The sequence below is a fragment of the Ovis canadensis genome, chromosome 11 (genome assembly GCF_042477335.2).
Source record: "Ovis canadensis isolate MfBH-ARS-UI-01 breed Bighorn chromosome 11, ARS-UI_OviCan_v2, whole genome shotgun sequence".
NCBI classification, from domain to species: domain Eukaryota; kingdom Metazoa; phylum Chordata; class Mammalia; order Artiodactyla; family Bovidae; genus Ovis; species Ovis canadensis.
Genome location: NC_091255.1, coordinates 36,899,935 through 36,921,975, shown reverse-complemented (window position 1 = coordinate 36,921,975; position 22,041 = coordinate 36,899,935). Strand labels below are relative to the sequence as shown.

Sequence of the window (22,041 nt, the reverse complement as noted above, 5' to 3'; positions counted from 1 at the left end):
CTGGCCAGAGCTGCTAGCACAACACAGCAGCCAACCTTCTCGTTCCTAATTTGTAACGAGGAAACGGAGGCATGGGGAAGAGCAGTGATTTCCGGGATCCCTAAGAGTTCTTCCAGCTCCGGGTAAAAAAACACATCTGCCCGTGTGGCCTGTGGGGAGAACGGGCGGGGGAGGGCGCCAGAAGAGGGCCTGGACCCTGGAGACGACCCCTCCCCGCCTTCAGGAGAAATGGCTGCAGTCACAGCCACTGAAGATGGAAGGTGAGGAAGTCAGACCAGAGGCTGGGGCAGCCGGGCCGAAAGTCTGGATGGGCTGGTATTTCTGGAAAGATTTCTGCCCTAGGACGAAGGGCGAGGGTCGCGGGGCCCGTGTGCACAGCAGGCGTGCAGGCATTTTAAAGGTTAAGAGCACCCGTAGAAAATAGAAGTAGGAGGAGGAAGTGGGGCGCTGGGGCGCAGAGCGAGAAGGAAGCAACTCGTCGGAGCTTCCCCTTTCTCCTCCTTCCCCGAAGCCCCCACCCCAGGCCCCTCGCCCGCTCCGCCCACCCATCCAGCCCTGCCGAGCCGCGCTTCCGCTCCCCCTGGTCCAGCCTCACCTTATTCCTGGGGGCGGTGTAGGGGGAGGGACGCCGGCACTGGCGGCCCTCCGGCCTTGGCCAGCCCACAGCCAGGACCTGTTCCTTCCGATGGCAGAGGAGCTCAGAGCTGGGCGTCCTCATACACGCGACGGGCTCGGGAATCCGAAGACGCTTGGGGTCAGGCTGGCGCCAGGCCGACGCCGCCCGGCCACCAGGTGGCGCGAGAGTCCAGCTGGGCTGTCTGCCCCGCCCCGCCCCGGCATGGCCCCGCCCCCAGTCCGCCGTCGGAGCGGAGCCCCATCGATGCTGGGACTCGCCGCGCGGGTCCCCAGCTCCGGCGCGGTGGTCGCGACGGTACCCGGAGTCACAGGGAGTCGCCTCTGGAGAGGGACTCGGCGCCCAGCGGGGACTGCAGGTGTGTGGCCGGGGCGCGGGGACGCGGAGTGCACGCGTAGGGGCTTGAGGCAGAGCCAGAGCTGCCCGCGGACACTTGGAGACAGGTGCGCCCTGAGAGCAGAGGCTGCAGCCAGGGCGCTGGACAGATCCTGCCGTCTTCTGCCTCTGAGAATAGGGCCCACTGCCGGGGACACGACCCGCACATACGCGTGCCCAGTAATCTCACAGACAGAAGGGTATGCCGGCGACTGTCCATCCTTACCTAAGTGGCCACTGCTGGAGGCGTCTGTGCGGTCCGACTGTGACCGCAGCCTCCTACTGCCTCTTTCGAGGCTGCCCAGTGTCTTCGGGTCAAGGAGTTTGCTCTCCCATCTGGGAGCACTCTCTTTCTCTGGGAGCCTTGCGGGGTCCTTAGCCACCAGGACCTCCAGCGAGCGTGGGCCCCCAGACAGTGGCTGCTTTTCTCCAGAAGCTCACTCTTGGCATTGTCAGCTTATCCGTGTTTACACCCCTCGGTATCCCTGCGTGACTCTGTGTGCGCGTGTGGATGGGTGTGCGCGTGCGCGTGCGCGCTGGCCCATCCCAGGCCTCGGGTAAATAAAGTTCTTTAGGTCAGTAGGAGGAAGGAGATTATTCAGAAGGAAAAGGAAGGCGAGATGAAAGCAGCAGGATGTGGTATCAAGTAAGTTACAAGCCTCTTGCAGAGAGGAGGAGTGGGTTTGGGCGAAATGAGGGCCGGAACTGGGCCAGGTCTATGTGCGTCTGGGTCCATCTTTCCGTCCCTGCAGTGGTCACTCTGCCTTCTCCTCCACACCTTCCCTCCTCCTGGCCCGGGACTGCCCAGAAGGGCACTGGTTCCCAGAACTTGTTAAAACACACTTTCTCCAGGCACCCCCTATAGTACAGCTTTCCAAGGGTGGGGTCTGGAATCTGTATTTTTCTAAAATTTGTCTAAGATCTGTTAAGTGATGCCATTCCTTGGGAACTCTGGATGCTGTGGAAAGGAGGCCGGGGTTCCAGCTGTGTGACCCTGAGCCTCATGAGCATCACACTGTCCTCTCCCAGCATGCTTTCCCATCTGCAAAATGGGCCCTAACATGCAACCTCAGGGAGCAAATCAAATGAGAAAAGTGTGAGCAGGGCGACTGCACAGGGAGCTGCCCTGGGTGTTTGCAGAACAAGGGAATGGGTGTCTCGGGCTTACCTGCTTCCTCAGTGGGGACACTGTGGTGTGGCTCCAGGAAGACAGTTTTGAATGGTCTACTCTCTCTTCCTGCTCAGAAGACCCTCCCCTGCTTCTTGGAGAATAACTAGCCAGGATGGTTATTCTGGGGACAGCGCAGAGTCTTTGTGTGCCAAGCCTCATGGTTTTTTTGTTTGTTGTTTTTAAATTTTGTTTTCGAGGGCTCTTTGTTGCTGCATGGACTCCTGTTCTCTAGTTGTGGGGCAGCTCCGTTGCCCGGGGACCTGTGGGATCTTAGTTCCCTGACCGGGGATTGAATGAACATCCCCTGCATTGAGAGGGGGAATTCTTAACCTCTGGACCACCAGGGAAGGCCCCTCATCAGGGTTTTAAGACCCTTGCCAATCTCTTAGGTGAGGGATAACGAACTGTCTTCTCTTTACAAGCTGTAGTGGACAGAGAAAGACCTCTGTCTCTTTGCCTGTCTCTCCCCAGAATAAGCCCCCCCCCCTTTTTTTCTTTCAAGAAGAATCAAGCAGAAGCTAACCGGGTGACCAGTGTGTTTGGGGTTATTGCAGGGGTCATAATGTGGAGGAGGAGGCTGGCTGTTGGAGGCTGCTCCATGGCCCCAGGTTAGTCATTGATCACCAGCCTTCCAGCAGAGATGCAGAAAAAGGAGAGGCAGTCGCCTTTGCCTGGGCAGCCCAGCATTAGAGGCTCCAGCTTGGGTTCAGAGGAACACTCAAAGAGCGCTGACTTGGTCTTTGTTCAGAGAGCCTCACCCCCAAAGGACTGAGCTGGCCAGATTTCTGTGGCACCTCTGTGAACTAGAAGACTTGTTTGCCTCAGCCGTGGGTGGACTGAAAGCCTGGATCAGCTTTTTAAGCGAGGAAGTATCTAGAGGGGCAAGATGGAGTGATTGTCATCAGCTCAAGGAAGAGGTTTGAGGTTCTGGCATAGATGGGGTGGGGGGTGGACAAAGGAAAGACTGTGTCTGACTTCTGCCCAGAGGCAAGCTGAGACAGCACAGCAAACATATATTACTTATTAGAGTATTCTGTTGATGTGAAGATGTACACATTTTCACAACTCTGAAATCATCTTACCATCCATGGTATCTTATCATTATAATAGGCAGCAATATTTCTTTCTTTCTTACTGGCACACAAAATAATGGTGGTGTAGTCGCGAAGTCATTGTCCACCTCTTGTAGCCCGCCGGGCTCCTCTGTCCATAGGATTTTCCCAGGCAAGAATATTGGAGTGGGTTGTCATTTCCTTGTCCAGGGGATCTTCATGACCCAGGGATCAAACCCATATCTCCTGCATTTCAGGAGGATTCTTTACCACTGAGTGACTAAGGAAGCCCAAAATAATGGTACATCTTACAATTGATGGCATCTTTTTCGACTCTGTTAAATATGATGTGTATTTTACAAATATGGGCGGTGCTTTTGATGTACAGGGGTACGCACAGAACTACATCATTCTCATCAGTGAAATTGCACGTATCACTTTTTCTACCAGCTCTACCTTTTAAACACCAAAACGTCTCATGGTATCCAGTTTTTAAAAGAAATCCTTATAAAATGTGTTGCTTACCTGTATAAATCTAGCACATGGTGTGTGATTTAATAATTTTTTGAAAATAGTAAACGGTTCTACCTGTCATTTTGTGCATACTTTGGGTCTGCTCAGGACAAAATTTTTGTCATCTTTCTTATTGTCCTTTCCCCCTTTAGCTATCATTTCATGGTCCTTGGCAGTGGGCTAAGTATTTCTCCATTTCCTTTTCATCTTCACTGCCATACTGAGGTTGCTACAACTATTATCCACATTTCATGCAGGAAGAAACTAAGGACCAGGATGATACTGCTAGGAAGCGCCAGGGCTGGGTGGATGACCAGAGTTGACCCAGCCCAAGGGGGGTATTCTGCCTGTGCCTGTGGGTGTGGAGGGCATGGCTTGTGGGGCTGACTTTGGGAGCCTGAATGTGGCCGTCTACAGGTCTTTTCTGTTTGCTTCCAGGCTAGTGACTGGAAGGTTCTGGATGGCTGGGTTAACAGCCAAGTGGCTTCCAGATAAGTGAGGTATAGCTGTAGCAAAGTGCACGAGATTGGAGGATAGGGCCGATGAATGGGAAGAAGTGGATGGCCAGTGACACCAAGCAGACATTGGGTCCTTCTTGAGTCTACCACATCTAGCACTTGGGGTGCATGGCTTTGAGCTTTAGGGGTTGTCCTTAGTGGGAGACACCTGCCTCCAGCTTTCCCCAACTCCCAATCCAGCTTCTCTCATGTTGGCATGGGGATATAAGACAACAAAGCTGAACAGGTCATTTTCCAGCTGTAAATCCTCCTGAGCTGCTCTGGCCCTCTGGGGAAGGTACCCTTTAGCATGCCCAGCAAGGCCTCCGCCACCCAGCTTAGGTCACCCTGCCTTCTTCATCTCCTGAAGCTTGGGCAGACCTCAGTACCTTTGCACGTGCTGCTCCTTCCCGCCACATTGTCCTTCCTGTCCACTGCCTACCTGGCAGACCATGAATTCATCCTTGGATGCCCAGCTCCAACCTCATCATCTTTGAAGGCTTCCCTAAGCCCCTTCTCACTCCACAGCACTGGCCACGCCATCCTTCCGTCCTCCCCATGCCTTCCGTGTCCTCCCGGAGCACTGGCCCCTCTGTCCTGCAGAGTCTGACCAGTGACATGGTGGCTGGCTCACCAGGGCCTTCTGATGCTCAGCACAGCTGTTCAGCTGTCACCATCAAACTCCCCAGGATTTCTTAGAAATCCACGAACAGCAATAGTGGGGGCTGCCAAGGGGGCTGCCGAGCGCAGGGCGTTGTGGGGGGCCGAGGGTGGGGTCCGGAAGGAGTGGTGTGCTTTTCATTTTCATGTCCTCAAGAGTCTTGCTGCTGTTGTTGTTGACCTAGGCAAATGAGTCTGTGTGGTTTCCTTGTGGGGGGGGCAGGGCTGGGGTGTGACGGCTGAAGGCAGCTTCTGCCTCCTGTGGAGTCGGGGGGCTGTGTTTCTGCCTGATTCCCCTATTCCCAGCCCTGTGACCCTGGGTTGAGTCCACCTACATCAAAAGTGTCAGTTTCCCCATCTCCCTAGAAGCGTGCACAGATGCTTTCTACAGCACCTTCCTCATCTCCAACAGTCCATTCCTTGGCTCAGCACCTCTGCACGGAGCACCTTCCGTGTGCCAGGTATGTGCTGGGGCTCTGAGGACGGTGAGGGAGACAGATAACATTCCTGGAAATTTTTCGTTTTGGCTGCATTGTGTCTTCATTGCAGGCTTTTCTCTGGTTGCGGCACTTGGGCTTAGTTACCCTGTGGAATATGGGATCTTAGCTCCTTAACCAGGGATAAAACCTACATCCCCTACATGGGAAGGCAGATTCTTAACTACTGGACCACCAGGGAAGTCCCCCTCCCCTGGTGGAAATTAGTCTAGTGGGCAGGACGCTAGATACCTATCATGTGAGTTCCATCATGAGAATGATGAGGTCCCGGGAGAGTATGGAAAGGGAACCCCATATAGTTTGAGGATTAAGGAGAGGCTTCCCTGAAGAAGTCACATTCGAGTTGAGAATTGAGAGATACAAAATAGAAGAAAATACCAGTGGTAATAAAAATGATCCCCAACACTGAGCAGACGTGTGCTAAGCCCTCTCTGGGTGCACCCTCTCAGGAATTCCTTTCAGTATTTCTGTGGGGTGTGGGGACCTCCTTGCCTACAAAAACCAATGAGGTAACTCTGGCATAAACCAGAGACCCATCCCCTGCGCCCCATCTCCCCCCTCCTTGCCTCTCCCCCTCCTCCGAGGTCACATGAAGGTCATAAACACTATTAGGGGGCGCCTCCTTTTTCCTTTGCACTGATCATCACCAAGTATGTTCCTTTGCTGCTGAGGGGCTCCTTGCAGGAGTCCCTTGCATTTGCTCTCACATTGGCCATCCATAGCGAAAGGAGCCTCCATCCACAGAAAACCACCGTGCCACGCGTTGGCCTTTCCTTCCGTCCCTCTCGGAGTTGCTGTCCTTACAACCCAGATTTTGTGTATTTCCCAAGAAGTCATCCTCTCAGCACCCACATCCTTCTTCCTTCAAAGTTTTCTTCCCAGGACCCCAAGGTCTCTGTGGACGTACCTCTGGCTTTTGGGTCTGAGCGTTTGTTCCTGAGTGACTTGGTGGTTTTAACTCTCATCAGGCAAATCTCCCACAGCCACTTCCATGCAGCCTGGCTGAGGCCACCCTCCTCCTCAGTGCATTTTCTGGGTGAGATTACATCTACACCTGCTGCTCTTATGGGAGACTTTCGAACTCAGTCTCGATAATGGGCCTCTTTGAGAAGCTGATAAAGCCGTAGATCATCCCCTCCATCTCCCCACAGAAGGCACACATGTGCACGCACACGCGTGCTCTTTCAAAGTTTTACAGAAAACCTCTGGGTCTTCTCAGACCTCTGCTGTCCACCAGGGAACCCAGGTGAGTAACCTCTGATCTGGAAAACAGAACTTTCTATACACTGATTTCTTTGGCTCCATGCAGGAGTCAGCTGTTGTCACAGTGATGGATCTCTCCCTGGGGAGATCTCAGGGCTCGGCGTGGGGACCACTCACAAGCCATGCGCACGCTTCCTGGGTTTATTATCGAGTCTTGAATTCAACCCATTTCCAAAATGATTGAAGAACATTACTTTAGCTAGTTGTTGTTTAGTCACTAAGTCGTGTCCAACTCTGTGACCCCATGGACTGTAGCCCGTCAGCCTCCTTCGTCCGTGGGATTTCCTAGGCAAGAATAACTAGACTAGATCTTTCCAATGCAGGGATCGAACCCATGTCCCCTGCATTGGCAGGTAGGTTCTTTACTGCTGAGCCACCAGGGAAGCCCTTACTTTGGCTAGTGGTGTCCTTAAAAGAAGCCCTCTGCTCTGGTTCCCCTACCCGCTTAAGTCTAGCCAAGGAGCTAGACTTAAGGCTAGAAATGAGACCAGAGAAGGTGCGTGTTGGTGGCTATTCTCATGAATAGAAACGATCCAGGAAGCAGAGAGGCAGCCATTGCCGATGTTTTTGCTGCAGATATTCTCACGGCCTCCCTTGTTCTCAGGGACTGGCGTGAGTGTGGGCCTTTATTTCTCTGATGTGGTCGTAGTTCTTTAGAGCTGATGCCTTGAAGTCAAGTGCCACGTGTGAAGGAAGTTTTCTTCAATTGCTCATTTCTAAGGATTTGTTAAAGCACGGATGGAAGTTAGGTTTGTCAGTTACAACTGGAAGCATCCACTAGGAAAGCCTTGTATTCTTTCAGCTTGAGGTAGGTTTGCGTGATGTGTTATATCAGTAACTTCCTTCTCTTCAGCCCTGCTTGCCCTTCTGGAGTAAACTCTGCTTAGTCAAGGAGTTTTGTTCTTTCAGAACAGTGCTAGGTTTGATTTGCTGCGGTACCTTTGAGAATTCTTGCATCCATGCTCACAGATAAGGTCGGCCCATACTCTCCTCTTTTGTGCTGCTGTTGTCATGTTTTGATGTGCTGGTTATGCAAAGTGATTTTGGAGGCATTTCATCTCCTCCTGGGGCTTCCCTGGTGGCTCGGTGGTAAAGAACCCGCTTGTCAAGGCAGATGAGGGTTCAATCCCTGGGTTGGGAAGATCCCCTGGAGGAGGAAATGGCAACCCACTCCAGTATTCTTGCCTGGATAATCCCATGGACAGAGGAGCCTGGCGGGCTACAGTCCACAGGGCCTCAGAGTTGGACACGACTGAGTGAGTGAGCATGAGAATCTTCTCCCGCACTCTGGGGACAGCTGGCAGCACAGGGCATGATCTGTGTCTTGGAAGTTGGAAGAACAGCTTGGTCTTAGGTCTCCCACTACTGGATTCTTGGTTTCCCATTTCCCAAGACTTCCTCTCCTCTTCTCTCTTCCTTAGTCCTCCCAGGTACACACCTAGCACCTCAGTGCTCCCAAGCTGGAACCTCAGAGTCATCTTTGATTCTTGAGCCTTCAACAGTTCTCCATTGATTCCCATGAGTCTCTCCTTTTCCTGCCCTTCAGCTAAGGGAAGGCTCATTTCCACTCTTAGATGCTTCCATCCATCTGGAGAGCAGTGCAAGGCCAGGTGCTGTGTTTAGTGGGGATGCTGATAAACCATCTCATACCCAGAGAAAGGTAACCAAAGTAGTGATGGCACAATACCGCATGTTTACAGAAGAATTGTTTTTCTATATGAAGAGGACATAAAGGTCATATCCATGCAGGAGACATGGGATCAATCCCTGAGTCAGGAAGAACCTCTGGAGAAGGAAATGGCAACCCATATTCTTGCCTGAAAAATCCCATGGACAGAAGAGCCTGGCAGGCTGCAGTCCATGGGGTCACAAAGAGTTGGACACAACTGAGTGACTAACACTACTTCGGGACTAAGCATAATTCTTTGGAAAAGGTGAAGACCTGCCCCGTAGAGGTTGTTCTCCTAAGAGGAAAGGGACCCATGAAGGGAACTGTGAGGAAATAGATCTCAGCTCACCACAGGGAAGATCTTAGAGAAGTTCAGAGCAGAATAACAATGGAATGGGCAGATTTGTGGTAGTGAGTTCCCCATTGGGAGAACCATTCAAGGAAAACACGTGCCAGATGTAGAAACAAAAGCTGTGAGAATAGAGACACATCATTTCATTTCTAAGCATCTCTAACTCTCCAAACCTTTGTGACTGTGTCTTACTGGCTGTAGGAAAGTTGGTTGTTCTGATAACATAATTTGAATTTAAGAAATTCAGTGGCCTTGAATAAACAAATCCCAAAGCTGGGCAGTTCCCTCACAAATCCTGCAGCCTGTCTTCACAGCCCATCCTCCCAGAGCAGGAGCTCGGTGGTGGTTAGAAAACCAGAGCCATGGTAAGACCCTGGAGCCACAGCTGGACGTGGGGATGCTTGCCCATCTCCTGTGCTTGAGAATGGACTTTTTTTGGGTGGGGGGGCAGGGGAGAGTCTCTTGTTCTTGGCTCCTTCTGAACCAATCTGATGAAATGGACTACTTCAGAGACACCTTCCTCTGTGGCTGTCCCAGAGAAACTCTCAGCGCCAATCTGATCCACCTCCAGGTCACGCGGGGAATTAATGGTCTTTTGTTCTTGGGGTTTTTGAGCCAACGTTTAATGGGCCTTTGCATTTCACATTCACTTCTGTACTAACATCTTGAGAGTTTCATTTTGAGAAAACCCAGAACTCAGAGCTCTCCTTTGCCTGTTGTTGTGCTTAAGTGAACACAGTGGGGTTGTGGTGTGATGTTCAGCCTACTGAATGGGAGTAGGAGCTGAGATCTCTAGTCCTAGCTGTCCCCCACTCAGCTGCTCATCTCCCTAAGCCTGTTCCCTCTTGGCTCAAGGGGCTCTATATTCTGACATCCTATGAGTTTTACAAAGTCTTCTCTCCAAGTGTAGACTGATAGGAGCTGCTCTGATGGGCTGAGCAGAGAGCGGACCTGCTCCTTCCCTCATGGTACCCATGTTACAGCAGGGCTCACAGAGGCTAAAGTCCTTCTGACCACAGTGGTGCCCTGCCTCCCTCCACCCAGGCTTCTCTACTGGAAGTCTTCCTCTGAAGTCATTGGTGGCCTTGTAATGGCAGATTCCAGTGGCTTTCTGCTAGTTTGCATCTCTTTGCAGTTTCTGTAGCATTTGATGCCCAGCACCCCTTCCTAGAGAGCCTCCCAGGTGGCTCAGGGGTAAAGAATCCATCTGCCAGTGCAGGAGATGCAGTTTCGATCTCTGGATCAGGAAGATCCTCTGGAGAAGGAAACGGCAACCCACTCCAGTGTTCCTGCCTGGGAAATCCCACGGACAGAGGGGACTGGAGGGCTACAGTCCATGGGGTCACAGAGTCAGACACAACTGAGCAACTGAGCACAGGCACACACCCTGACCCAGAGCCTCTTCCTCACCATAGGCACCTCCTGGCATTCCTGTGCACGCTCCTCTTCTTGCTGTCCCAGGTCATGCTTAGCTCCCTCACCCAGACCCTCATCTCCACGTCCACGCTGATCGACTTTACCATTTCAATGACAACACAACTCCAGAGCCCAGCTCTTCGTCCACGACGCAGGCTCCCTCTCCAGACTTCCCCATTTGGGGATCTCTAGTGAAACCAGACTCCTGGTCTACAGTGGAGACATTGCAGTCACCTCTGAGTGCTTCCTCCCTCTTCCTGTCCCCCACTCTCCAGCCAGCTTTGATGGCGCTTCCTTTGGTTCTCGCTTCTTTTCGCTTCCCCATAGTCCTCCCTATCACCCAACTCAGCTTTCGTCACCAGCATCCTAGGCCTGCTCATGGGCCTTCTGGACCCTGCTCTCTTCCTTGCTTCCCCCAGGAGATTTTTCTAATGAAACTCTTTTTTTGTCACTACGCTCAGAAGCCTTTGGTGCCACCTACCTCCTAGGGAAAGTCCAAGGTCTTATGTTTGGAGTTTCAAAGCTGAGCCTTGCTCTTCAAATCTTCTCCATGAATCCACACTCTCTCCTCCAGCTGGATGGCCTGACTCAGTTTCCTCCCCAAGACCTGATGGGTACTCTTATTTCTCCCTTCTCCTCCCGGTGAGGAAAACTTCCCATCTTGTACAGCGCCAACTTCCTGCTGAGGGGCCAGCATCTGGCGATGCTCAGTTCATGTTTGGTGAACGAATGTTTGCCTGGTGGAGCACCCAGCACACAGGAAGTCTGGGTCAGCCCCGGTGGCTGATGATCAGGCGTCTGAGTCCTTTGTGGGATTCAGTCAGTCTCCGAGAATGCATTCTCAGGCATCTCCCTGGATTCTGTGGATCCCACCTGAGGTAAGGGTATCCTTTTGGTTTTCCCTGGTGGCTCACACTATAAAGAATCTGCCTGCAATGCAGGAGACCGGGGTTGGAAAAATCCCTTGGAGAAGAGAATGGCAACCCACTCTGGTATTCTTGCCTGGAGAATTCCATGGACAGAGGAGCCTGGCAGCCTGCAGTACATGGATTCACAAAGAGTCAGACATGACTGAGTAACACTTTTCGTTTTCAAAGGGGCAAAGTCCTAGGTCTTTGCACTCCAGTATGGGCAAGACAGGCTGGTGGAGGGGATGGGTGGGGAGGTGGGGTTCAGATGTTTTAAGCCCCTGGTAAACTCCAACTGCTAAGCCCCTGATCCTTGGGAAACTGTTCCACCCTCCCAAGTTATTTCAGATTCAAGACAGCAGCTGGGCACCCCTGGTAAGCCCAAACAAGCCACTCCCAGCTGGTGACCCCGCCTTAGAGGAGCCTGGGGAAGTGTCTGTTTGCAACATGGGTGTTTACAAGGCAGAGGGGCTTCCTGTCCCGCCTACCAGGCTGACTGTGGGGCAATCAGGAGCTGTGTCTTCAGGGGCACTGGGGCAAAGAAATGCTTGGAGGATTTCTTGGGATTCTTCAGACATCCCACGGTGGGTTGTCTGGCCGTGCTGACCCTCGAGGAAGCCAAGGGCAACATGGAATGAGCTCAGGTTTCTGAACTGGGAGAAAATTAAATGTGACTGATAATTAATTTGCACATCACCCTTTACAACTTCTAAAGCATTGTTCATAAATGCAGCCCAGCTAGTCTAACTTGGAACCCTTTAGAGGGAAAAGAAACTCCCTTAGTCACGCCCAAGCAGGGTAAACAGGGAGAAGGTTCTCTTTTTCTTCACTGCTTTGGAGAGGAAAGGCTTTCTGGGACTTCTCTGGTGATCCAATGGTTAAGAATCTGCCTGTCAATGCAGGGGACACAGGTTGGATCCCTGGTCCAGGAAGATTCCACATGCCCTGGAGCAACTAAGCCTGTGCGCCACAACTACTGAGCCTACTACTGAGCCTGTGCGCCTAGAGCCTCTGCTCTGCAAGAAGAGAAGTCACTGCAATGAAGAGTAGCCCCTCTTCTCCGCAACTAGAGAAAGACCCTGCCCAGAAACGAAGACCCAGCACAGCCAAAAAATAAATTTTTTTAAAATAAAAGAAGGCTTTCTGGGGGAAGGAGAGAGTAGTGGAAAGAACTGCCCAGGAGAGAGGAGCTTCCAGTTGTGCTTCCGAGTTCATTCAACATGGCAAGTACGCCCCTCTCCTCACCCACCAAAGAAATAGGCCGAGGGGGCTGAAGCTGCCCCCTCCCCCCACCTGCCTGGAACCACCACCATGGCACCCACAAGAACAGGGGCTTGTGTCCAGGGCCCCCGTCTCTGGGTTCCGACATAAGCGCCCGGAAAGGTCTGGGAACGTTCCTCGTGCTCTCTCGGGCCTGTGGACGGGGGGGGGGGGGACCCCGTGTCCTCTCTCTAGTGAGCAGGCTGTCCAAAGATGGTGTTCACCCCGTCACGTGACTTCTGATGCCCTGAGGCTGTTTCCTCTGGTGACTGCTTTCTCCAAACCTGGTAGAGAGAAGATGCAAAGCAGAAGCTGCACCCCAGCAGGGCAGAGGTGCTAGGGACGCCCGCGCCGTCAACACCTCGGCCTGCGCATCACGGTGCGATAACACTGGTCTGTGTAGGGAGGTTTACGGTAAAGCGCGAAGAAGCAAAACCAGCGCGCACAGCCCTCTAAGAATCTGATACTCAAACCTCCTACTTGAAAGTGGCAGAGGTCGGCCTGAGGTGGGTGGCTGAGAACGGAGGTGAGAGGACGTGTTGAGCGAGGATGAGCTTTGTGTGGCATCAAGAAAAAAAACCATATTTCTGAACGAGTGAGGCTGCGGAGCTCAGGTCCAAGGCATGGGAGGTAAAGTGTGGGGGTCGAGAGAGGAGGTCGTTCTAGGAGGCACCCGAGTGGGCTAGAAAAACAAGATGGCGCGGCCCTGCGGGAACTGACAGAAAGAAGCCCTCAATACTGGGCCGAGTACCGGGTGCAATGGAGACAGAAGGAGATGCCACCAATTTCCCACTCCCTTTAGGGGCTGTCGTGGTCCTGGGTCCTCCCTGAGAGGGATGTAGCGGCTGAGAATGCCCCTTCTTGCACCAAGCCTCAACTCTACTGGTTTCCCTTCAAGGCTCCTGTGGAGGGAATGTGGAAGAATTGGGTTGGCACCATGGTTGAGTCCAGGCCGCAGTCCGCTCAGAGAGTCCGGTTTTCCTCCTCCCCCAATGAGATTACTTCTCATTGACTGCTTGCTCCTAAGACGTATTCAGTAGTTGGAGGTGGGAACGTTATTTTTATTGTTGATTAAAGGCTTAGCTTTTTAGAGCAAGTTTAAGGTTACAACAAAACTGAAAGGAAGGTACAGATCGGTTACCCCCTGACCCGCAGGTCATCAACATCACTCGCCAGACAGGCACATATTTTTTTACACCAAGGACGAATGTACATTTAAAAAAATTTTTATTGGGTTGGCCAAAAGATTCATTTGGGTTTTTTCATAACAATTATGGGATATTGGAACATTATGGAATATACTCAAGGCATTATGGAATATACTCAATATTCTATATTGGAGTATAGTTTTTTTTTCTTTTTTTTTTCCCATCCTGTCATTTTGGATTATAGTTGATTAACAATGATGTGTTAGTTACAGGTATATAGCAAGGTGATTTAGTAATACCCATACAAGTATCCATTCTTTTTCAAATTGTTTTCCCATTCAGGTTATTACAGAATATAGAGCCAATCTCCCCATGCTATACAGTAGATCTTGGTTGGCTATCTGTTTTAAATATAGTAGTGTGTACATATCAATCTCAAGCTCCTATCCCCACTCCCAGCCTTTCCCCCATCCCAGCCATAATAGATACGCCTACATTGACACATCATAATCACCCAAAGTCCATAGTTTACCTTTGGTTTCACTCTTGATATTTTTACAGCCTATGAATTTTATGAATGTAATGACATATATCTATTATTAGAATATTATACAGAGTATTACATGCGTGCCTGTGCGCTCAGTCATGTGTGACTGTGACCCCAAGGACTGTAGCCCACCAGGCACCTCTGTCCATGGCATTTCCCAGGCAAGAATACTGGAACCGGTTGCCATTTTCTTTTCCAGAGGATCTTCCCAACCCTGGGGATCGAACCCATATCTCTTGCATCTCCTGCATGCTAGCAGGTAGGTTCTTTACCAGCTGAGCAACCAGGGACACCCCATACAGAGTATTGTCAATGCCCTAAAATTTCTCTATGCTTTGTCTAGCCTTCTCCCTTCCCACTCCCTGGAAATCACTGATCTTTGTATTATCTCCATGGTTTTGTTTGGAGGACATAATTTATCACTGAACTGTTTGATCTTGTCTAGGGAGGAAGAGTTTTGTAACACCTATACTTTATTTTCAGGATACCTTCTTATCACCAGTAAGAGATTATCTCGAATCATTTACCAAAACAGTACCCTCTCAACTTGAGTTGCTTCAGTACTAGCTAGTTAAGCCAATTTGCTCTGAAGAATGTCTGACCTTTAAATAACTCAATTACTGCTGCTCCCCCTGGAGTGGGATACACAGAGGTGGGCACACTATATGGGAAATAGGTGCTGTTTCTCAGGAGGATGACTTCAGCTTTTATGATGTAACCCTTTATAAGGGAATTTTGGGTACATCGTGTGGTCTCTATTTAAGGTCAGACCTTACGACATGGCCTACAAATTTGGGGAAAATCCCACCAGCTGTATCTGAATGACACAGTAATGGACAAACAAATACAGTTGTGCTGCTTAGATAACTTGGTGGTGACTGAACTATTAGTTAGTATATTGGTTTCTTTGTTATTTCAGAGAGATGTAAAATGATAGTGGCTTAAACATGATAGAGCTTTATTTCTCCTTCATGTAAAAGTCTGAGCATAAGTGGTCCCGTCTTTACACAACAACTTCATAAATCACCTACATTCCTTTTATCTTGTTGCTTTGTCTTCCTCAACATGTAGCTTTCATCTCATGGTGCATGATGGCTGCTCTAGCAATTGCCATTGCGTTTGCATTCCAGCTAGCAAAAGGAAGAAAGAGGAAGAAGAAGGAGGCACGCCTATCCCTTTTAAAAGCATGATTTGGAAATTGTACTTATTAACATCTACTTATATTCTATTGGCCAGAATGTAGTCAAATGGCCACAGTTAGCTATAAGAGAATCTGGGAAATATAATCTAAATTTTCTGAAAATGACAGTACTATAGAAGAAGGGAGAATGGATATGGAAAGACAGTTATGAGTCTTATCCACATTTGAACTTTACTAGTTTGAGATCTTTCTGAATCTTCAGTGTTATATAAAAGTTCTTTATCCCTTCCATTGTACAAAAGCCTACCTTCTAAGCCTTATTGAAAACCATTCATAAGAAAATGGCATACTGTTCTAAAAGATGGAATCTACACAAATATCTGTCTACAGATGGAGTAAACAAAATGAGATCTGTACATACAATGGAATAGTACTTAGCCTCAAAAAGGAATGAAATTCTGATGTATGTTATAATATGGATGAACCTTGAGGACTTTATGCTAAGTGAAAGAAACCCATCAGAAAAAGACAATATTGTCTGGTTCAACCTCTGTGAAGTTTGTAGTGTAGTCAAACTCATGGAGACAGAAAGTAGAATGGTGATTATCAGGGGCTGAGAAAGAGTGGAATGGGGAACTAGTATTCAGTGGGAAAGCATTTCAGTTTGGGAAGATGAAGAAGTTCTGGAGGTGATGGTGCTGATGGTCTCACAGTAATGTGAATGTACTAAGTACCATTCAGCTGTATAGTTTAAATGGTTAAAATGGTAACTTTTATGTTGTTTATATTTAACACAGTTTTTACCATGACATGCCGTGAGGGGTCCCCAACTCCGAGATCTAATGCCTGATGATCTGAGGTGGAGCTGATGTAATCATAACAGAAATAAGCACACAATAAATGTAACGCACTTGAATCATCCTGAAACCATCCCCCCTCCCCACACTCCTGGTCCATGGAAAAATTGTCCCTGGAGCCAAAAAGGCTGGGGACCACTGCTATAAAGGGCCAAAAGCAGAGTTCCCTGGCATTTTAGAAGAGGTGACCCCCACAGATGAAGACTCTTGGCTCTCATAGGTGAGGTTCTTAAGCTAGAGGTGAGTCCATTTATTTTGTGTTTATTGTGCTCACTTTTTTTTTACACCGTCATGAGCCTGTAGCAGGACTTGCTAAAATTCAGAAAAGCTATTTTTGTGCATTTTCTTGAGTCACCCCCTTAGTGAATCCATTCTTGCTCCTGGTAGTCCCTGGATCCTTCCCTGAATGTTGTTCACAAACTGCCTCTTAATAACATATAGAGAATGATGTCATGGGGGCTGGCAGACTCCGAGACTGTAGTTTCCAAGATTTCTACTTTTGTCAAGTTCTCCAAAACTGGGAGAGCCTTTTCTTGTGTCTCTCCTGTCTTTCTCTGTCTATCTCATCCTGTCCTTCTCTCGTACATCTTTCATTTTCTCTGATCCTTCAAAGAGTATCAGTAGCAGTTCCCTTTCACAACCTCAAGTTTCTTTATGACTCTGAGAGGTATTTATACTCATCTGCCATCCTCAACTCATTTTAAGCAGTGGCTTTTGACTTTGGAGCCCTTTGTGTCCGCAGACCCGTCTCCTCTCAGACCCCCCTTTATCCCCTTGCTGGTATGATTATCTAAATTCCAAGGTCAGTGAGATATTCACCCATTGAAAATTTGGCCATAGTTCCACGTGGCACTGGACTAAACCCTTAAGCACTTGGCCTGACATTTAAGGCCATTCGCAGTCTGCCACCCAGCCTGGGCATCTTTATCTCCCCATACCTGTGTTATCCTTTACTCTCCAGTAGTTCTGAATGCCTGGGCATTCCCTGAAGGAACCAAGCTGTCTATACTTCTTGATTCTGTCCATTTCTCCACCCTGTGCCTGAATCCCAAGACAGCTTCTTCCTGTAGACTTATCTCGGAAGTTACCTTCTTTAAAAAAATTTTTTTTTAATTTTGATTTTTTGGCCATGCTATGCGGCATGCAGGGTCTTAGCTCCCCAACCGGGGATTGAACCTGAGCCCCCCTGCAGTGGAAACTTGGAGTCTTAACCACTGGGAGTTACCTTCTTGGAGAAGCTTTGCTAATTAACCTTGTCTGTCCTCCACCGTACCTGTGTCTTATAAACCTACACGGAGATGCCCTACCCTCCAAGGGTCTACTTGGAGGTTATTTTGAATGGTGCCTCTCTGAACTTTCTGGTGCGTATCTTCTGAGCATGTACCCGGGAAGAGGGGTGGAATTGCCATATTATGTGGCAGGTGCAGGTCGTGCCGTGGTGGGTAGTGCTTTCCATTTGGAAAGTGGCTAGACCAGTTCACACCCCACCTGCAGTCGTGAGGCGTCAGGTGCTTCACGTCCTGAAGCGTGCGCCCATCTTGTTTGTTTCAGCCATTCAGGTGGGTCTGGTGGTATCACATCATGGTCTAAATTTGCATTTCTCTGGTGTCTGATGAAATTGAGCACCGTGGTATGTTTACTAACTACTTGGAGATCCTCTTTGGGGAAAGGGTCTATTCAAGTCTTTTGCCCATTTTTCTGTCAAATTATCCTGTCTTTTTTAATATTTTTTTTTTCTTGATGATGGTCCTACCGCGTTGCCTGGTGACCTTTGGACCTCATCTTCTCCTCTGATTGTGAACTCCTTGAGATTTCTGGAACCCCTCCCCCCTCTCAGTGCCTAGTAAGACCCTCAAATAATAGACCCTTAATACATGCTTGCTGTTGACTGAACAAGCATCTTTGATCCATCCTTTCTGGTAGGATAACTATTCTCCTTGAGAAAAAGGATGGAGGAACTAACCATGGAGCAGTTCTGTTTTCTCTCCAGCATCTAACTATGCCCCAATCTGTCCTGAATGGCCAGGCTAATCTCTTTGGATTTAGGTTCAGAACATAAGTCTCTAGGCCCTTCTTGATGTCGTCTGTCTTCTTCTCCAGCCTCCCTTTTGTGACATGCTCACTCTCGATCTTCAGTGTTCCATCTTACTTGGGGACCTCACTTCCCTGTTTTATGCACCCTCCAAGAGGTCATGCTGGCCCCTGACATCCCCCTCTTCGCTTTCATGAGACTCTGTGACTTGCCTCCAATTTAATTTTCAGAATTTTCTTTCCCTGCTAAGCCATTCTCTTGGGTTCCTGGCCTCTTAGGAGCCTGCTTCCTTAAAGTCTAAGGAAGGGTCTGACTGTCTGGCATTTTCTGCTAGGATTAGTCCACACTTTGAGATGATGTGGTCATTTCCCCTGTGTTTCCCCCTCGCTTCTATTTTATAAACCTCCCGTTATTCTTGGTCAGAATTAAAGACACAAGACACACTAGTATTTTTCCTCATTGCTTCCTTGCCCTTCCAAGAGATGAGATGATCACAGGAGCAAGGCTTTCTCAGATGGCCTGGTTTTAACCCAAGGAAGCTTCCGACTTCTGTCCAGGTGATGCCCTTGGCCATCCTCGGCCTTGTGGTGACCCAGTTCTGTGATTCATACAAGGAAAGCAACATCCTTGTCTCAGTCAGGCCAGATGTGCGTGATCCCACATGCTTCTCTCTTGTATTACCTTTCTTCAGACCTCTTGGTCATTCACTTACTCATTTGTTATTCATTCATGGACTCAGCAAATACGTGCCGAGCACTCCTCCTAGTCCTTATGGAGTGACATTCTAATGGGGCTGGAGGAGAGAAATAGACAGTAAGCCCGTTATGGTTTATTATTTATATACTAAGTAACATGAATAGTGTGTCAGGTGGTGATAAGAGAGGTGAAAAAATGAAGCACCAGGTGCCAGAGGTGGGGTTTACCAGAAGTCCAAATTAAGACCGTACCATAAAGACCAGGAGGAGTGAGAATTAGCCAAGCAGACATCTGGGAGCAGAGCACTCCAGACAGAGGGAATAGCAGGTGTCAAGATCCTGAGGCTGGTGTGTGCCTGGCAAGTTGCCCTGGTCATTCTGGTTCACGGAATGTGGCCACCTCCATGCTGGCGTCAGCAAGGTCTGTATCTGAAAGAGCAATGTATCAGTGGTGTTTGTGTATACCATAGCATCCAGCAAAGCATTGGGTTGACAAAAAAGTTTGTTTGGGTTTTCTGTAAGATGTGATGGAAAAACTCAAATGAACTTTTTGATCAGCCCAATATCCTGTGGTCATCTGCACTCCATAAGAGGAGTTTATATTGAGTAAGTGAATTTAGGTTGAACACCACTATGGGCCCTTGCACCTCTGAATTGTTGTGATTGAGCTGCCTGGCAGATGGCACCCGTGTCTTTCTAGTTGTTCCAGCTGTGCTCTTCTGACTGCATAGTCCAATGCCTTCTTGTCATGTGGCCTGGTCTCTGCCTGGGTGTGGGGTCTATGCCAGATACATATGTTCCAGATACTATTGCTTGTAACGTGCAAACATGCTCAGTCACTAAGCCATGTCCAAGTCTTTTGTGACCCCATGCCCACATGCCCACCAGGCTCCTCTGTCCATGGGATTTCCCAGGCAAGAATACTAGAGTGGGTTGCCATTTCCTCCTCCAGGAAATCTTTCCAACCCAGGGATAGAACCCAAGTCTCCTGCATTGCAGGCGGATTCTTTACTGCTGAGCCACTGGGGAGGCCCTATTGCTTGTAACAAACTACCCCAAAATGTGGTGGTAGAAGATGTTAACCATTAAAAAATAATAATTATTTATGTCTGCCCTGGGTCTTTGTTGCTGCACATGGGCTTTCTCTAGTTGCCATGTGTGGGCTTCTCATTGCAGTGGCTTTTCTTGTGGAGCACAGGCTCTAGAGTGAATGGCTTCATTAATTGTGGTATACAGGCGTAGCCTGTGGCATGTGGGTCTTACCAGACCAACAATTGAACTGGTGTCCCCTGCATTGCAAGGCGGATTCTTAGCCACTGGACCACCAGGGAAGCCTGAGGCTAACCATTTTAATATGCTTATGGATTCTATGGACCAGGAGTTTGGGCTGGGCATATTGGGGATGGCTTGTCTGTGTTCAGTGATGTCTGAGGCTTCCGCTGGTAAGACCTGAACAGCTGGGGACTGGAATTGCAAGTCAGAAGTGCCTGTAAGTGGCCTCCCCAGGTGGCTTGGGCTTCCTCACAAAATGGCGACCTCCAAATGGGTAAGTCAGATTTCTTACTCCATGGCTCGGAGCTCCAGGTGCAAGTCTTGTAGGAAATGAGGCAGTAGCTGCATCAGCTTCATTGCTTCCCTTCACCTCCACTGTCATCTATGAGTTGAAGCAGCCACAAGCCCGTCCAGCTTTTGGTTTTTTATTTTTTAATATGTATTTATTTGGCTGTGCTGGATCTTCGTTTCGGCACACAACAGTTTCAGGATCTTTAGTTGCAGCTTGTGAACTCTTAGTTGCGGCATGTGGGATCTAGTTCCCTGTCCAGGGAGCAAACCCAAGCACCTGCATTGGGAGCACAGAGTATTAGCCACTGGACCACCAAGGAAGAGGGCTTCCCAGATGGCACTAGTGGTAAAGAACCCACCTGCCAATGCAGGAGACATAAAAGACGTGGTTCAGTCCCTGGGTCGGGAAGATCCCTTGTAGGAGGGCATGGCAACTGACTCCAGTATTCTTGCCTGGAGAATCCAATGGACAGAGGAACCTGGCAGGCTGTGGTCCATAGGGTCACAAAGAGTCAGACACTGAAGTGACTCAGCATGCACGCACACAACAGGAAGTCCCCCACCCAGGTTTTAGGGGAGGGAATTAGATTCCATCTCTTGTTTGAAGAAGTGTCAGGGCTGCGTTGTAGAAGAAGCCATGGGATGGGAGGTGCCATGGCCGTCTTTGGGAAATAAGCCTTATGATTTGTCTTCTATTTCCCTCGGGAGGAATTCTCATTTTATGTTGTCACCAGGCTGTGGTGGACTTTCAGATGTCTACTTTGTGCCCTGTACAAAGCATTAGCTCCCAGGGTAAGAAGGTTGCTAGGACCAGCAGCACCCCCTCCTCCCAATGCTTGGCCACTGGATGAAGGTGGTTCCGCAAGATGCAGGGCTGGTGGGCAGTCAGGCACGGAGCAGGTGCTCTGCAAGTATATACACGCCCCTGGGGCATAGCAGATGGCATTGTGTAACATCATTCTTTTGCTCAGTGTGATAATGGTCTCAGGTCAGAGAATGTCCTTGTCCTTAAGGGAGGCATGGTAAAATATTAGATTGAACCATATACATGTTTCAGTGCTCTTCGCTGAAATCATCCCACCCTTGCCTTCTCCCACAGAGTCCAAAAGTTTGTTCTTTATATCTGTGTCTCTTTTGCTGTCTCACCTATAGGGTCATCATTACCATCTTTGTAAATTCCATATATATATGTGTTAATATACCATATTGGTGTTATTCTTTTTGACTTACTTCACTCTGTATAATAGGCTCCAGTTTCATCCACCTCATTAGAACTGATTCAAATGTGTTCTTATAGCTCAGTAATATTCTATTGTGTATATGGACCACAACTTTCTTATCCATTCGTCTGCCAATGGACAATAGATTGAGCCATATGATCATGTTGATATCTGTTCCTATTTAATATGGCTCAATCTAATGTTGAGGAGTGACTTGTCATGATGTTACAACCTGCACCTTGCTTTTTTTTTTTTTTCCTAAGATTTATTTATTTTTGATTGTGCTGAGTCTTGGTTGCTGCATGTCGGTGTTCTCTAATTGCAGAGACCTGGGGCTACTCATTGTGGTACATGGGCTTCTCATTGCAGTGGCTTCTCTTTTTGCAGATCACAGGCTTTAGGGCGTGTGGGCTTCAGTAGTTGTGGCACATGGGCTTAGTTGCTCCACGGCCCAGGGATGGAACCAGTGTCCCTTGCATTGGCAAGTGAATTCTTAACACCACTGGACCACCAGGGAAGCCCTGAAACTTACTTTCAGATAGTTTATATGTGTGAATGTTGTCGACCTGAG

The 22,041-nt window shown here is 49.1% G+C and overlaps 1 protein-coding gene across 10 annotated transcripts in view; it reads left to right on the top strand.

Annotated features, from left to right (window-relative positions):
• The first annotated feature begins 153 nt into the window (after positions 1-153).
• Positions 154-22,041, top strand: part of PIK3R5 (phosphoinositide-3-kinase regulatory subunit 5) — a 74,516-nt gene continuing 52,628 nt past the window's right edge. For 2 of the 10 annotated variants that reach the window (XM_069603534.1, XM_069603529.1), the window contains exon 1: positions 583-992. The gene's annotated coding sequence lies outside the window, so the exon portion shown is untranslated. Of the gene's footprint in view, positions 261-582; positions 993-1,582; positions 1,656-11,909; positions 12,231-22,041 lie in introns of those variants that run through there. The other 8 variants (XM_069603536.1, XM_069603530.1, XM_069603535.1 and 5 more) reach the window with 6 other exon arrangements.